Here is a 2,470-nt window from a genome sequence, read left to right on the forward strand (position 1 = left end):
AATTTGTTTATTTTTATTTTATGTGCATTGGTGTTTTGCCTGAATGTACGTCTCTGTGAGTAAGTTAGATCTTGTACTTAAGACAGTTGTGAGCTGCCATGTGGGTGCTGGGAATTGAACCTGGGTACTTTGGAAGAGCAGTCAGTGCTCTTAACCACTGAGTCATCTCTCCAGAGCCCTAAATAATTTTTCAACGTCTTTCACAGTCTACAGTGCTTGAGCATGGACACTGGTGATTAGTAGCATCTAATTAGTTTTAAGTACATTTCCCTATATTGTAAAGGTTGATGTTGTTGCTGTTTCAGCAATCTCTTCTCTCTTCATTAAACAGAGTTGAGCTGCTCAATAAGATCTCAAAATCAAGCTGGAAGAGATATGAAAATCAACAGATCATCAAATTGTATCACAAGAATCACATGAAGCATGAAAAAGTAAGTCAGCATGAGTCCTCTTCAACTACCAACTCAATGACACTAAAATAGGTAAAATGCTAGATAAAGATCTTAAAAGATTACTAGTAAAAATGATCAGTGACCTTAAGATGGATACAAAAAGATTATTTCAATAGGAAAGTCAACAACATAGAGGAAAAAAGTTAAAGATGAAAAAAGGTTGAAAGCATCACCACCCTGGAAGAAAAATTCCACAATAAGACTGAAAATAGTAACATGGAAGAAAAATTCAACAAGGAAATGGAGATTTTGGAAAAACTCCTAGAAATATTGAAAATAGAAAAACCTCAATGAGTTAAAATAAAACAATAGCAGTAAAAAGCATCACTAATAGAGTTGACCAAGCAGAAAAAAGACTACCAAGGATAGAGAGAAAGCTCAAGGAAATACCACACTGACACATCAATAAGGGAAAATAAAACAAAACAAAGAAAACACACAAAGAAAATACTGAGTATGACCCAAACATCTACAACAGCAAATCTAAGAGTTTATAGGATAAAAGAAAGAGCTGAGATAAAAGCTAAGGGACTAACAGTGAAATTATAGCATGGAATTTCTCAAATCTAGAGGAAGAAATGGATATCCAGATGTAAGAGACATTTGAGTCCCCTAATAGACACAAGCAGAGAAAAAGCCCTTACAACATATCATTGTTAAGATTCAAAAATATAAGAAAATAATGCTAAAATATGAAAGAAGGTGGAAGTCAACCTACTTACAAAAATATCCACTAGTATCAGATCTCTAACCAACAGCATTAAAATATAGGAGAGAATGGTCCTGAAAGTAAATGACTTCCAACCAAGATTGTTATATCCAGAAAAGCTATCTTTGAAAACTGATTGTGAGATAAGGACATTTCAAGACAAGCATAAACAAAGGCAGTCCATGACCGCTAAGCTATCACTGCAGGTGGTACCTAAGGTAAAACTACAGATGGAGAAGGAAGGAAGGTTATCTCCATCACGAGAGCACAAGAATGAATACATTTCATGAGAGGCACAGATGAATAATAGGAAGTAATGTGTCATGTCCAACACAGCGAATCAGCAAACCCCTAATGGTGATAGGAGAGAAAGTAAAGAGCAAACAACAGCCCAACTAACAACAATTTCACAAGAATTAATGAACATCTCTCACTAACATCATTGAATATAGACTCAAGTCACCAACAGAGAGGTGCTGGCTCCATTAAAAAACCAAATCTGTTTTATCTGTTGTCTCCAAGAAACATATTTCGTTGGTATAGACACTCACAGACTGATAGCTAAAGTCAATCTATCAAGTGAATGGGAGTCAGAAAAAGCTATTGCAATATCTCTCACAGCTGAGAAAGTGACTTTTAGACAAGATTAGACAGAAGATTAAAAGGCCACTTTATAATAAAAACTCCACCAAGACTATCCAACAATTCTAGATATCTGTGCACTAGATATTGTGGCCCCAAGTTTCATAAACAGACACTAATGAATGTAAAATGTCTAAGAGCTTCGTATACAAGAATAGTGGATGACTTCTATATTCCATTTTCATTTTTAGGTCTCACCACATGGCAAATCAACAAAGAAACAGCAGAATTAAAAATGAATCTCACAAATAGCTACAGAATATTCCATGCAAAAGAAGTGTACAAATTTTTCTCAGCAGCCCATGGGATCTTCTCTCTAAAATTGATCACATTATAGGCTTCAATGCAAGCCTTAAAAATAAGAATCAATGTAATTTCTTGTATCTTTTTGGATTACGATGCAATAAAATTAGAAATTGATAGCAAGAGAAATTACACAAATACTTGGAGACTGAACAATATACTCTTGAATAAGGAGTGAGTCATTGAAATCAGAGAGGAGAATAAAAACTTCTTAGAATCTAAGAAAACTGAAGCACAACTTACCAGAACCTTTAAGGTATATTTAAAACAGTTCTTTCTTTCTTTTTTTAAAGTTATTTTTTCATTACTAGATTTTTTTTTTCAAAAAAAATACCAATTCAAATTCCCACTCCCTCCTCTCCTC

At 34.2% G+C, this 2,470-nt stretch overlaps 1 long non-coding RNA gene across 1 annotated transcript; it reads left to right on the forward strand.

Annotated features, from left to right (window-relative positions):
* The first annotated feature begins 329 nt into the window (after window positions 1-329).
* On the forward strand, window positions 330-2,246 carry LOC146889158 (uncharacterized). Its single transcript, XR_015000370.1, has 2 exons — window positions 330-431; window positions 1,995-2,246. It is a non-coding gene; the product is annotated as an uncharacterized LOC146889158 (long non-coding RNA).
* Window positions 2,247-2,470: the final 224 nt, after the last annotated feature.

Source organism: Myodes glareolus, chromosome X, assembly GCF_982192425.1.
Source record: "Myodes glareolus chromosome X, mMyoGla1.1, whole genome shotgun sequence".
In the NCBI taxonomy this organism is placed as follows: Eukaryota; Metazoa; Chordata; class Mammalia; order Rodentia; family Cricetidae; genus Myodes; species Myodes glareolus.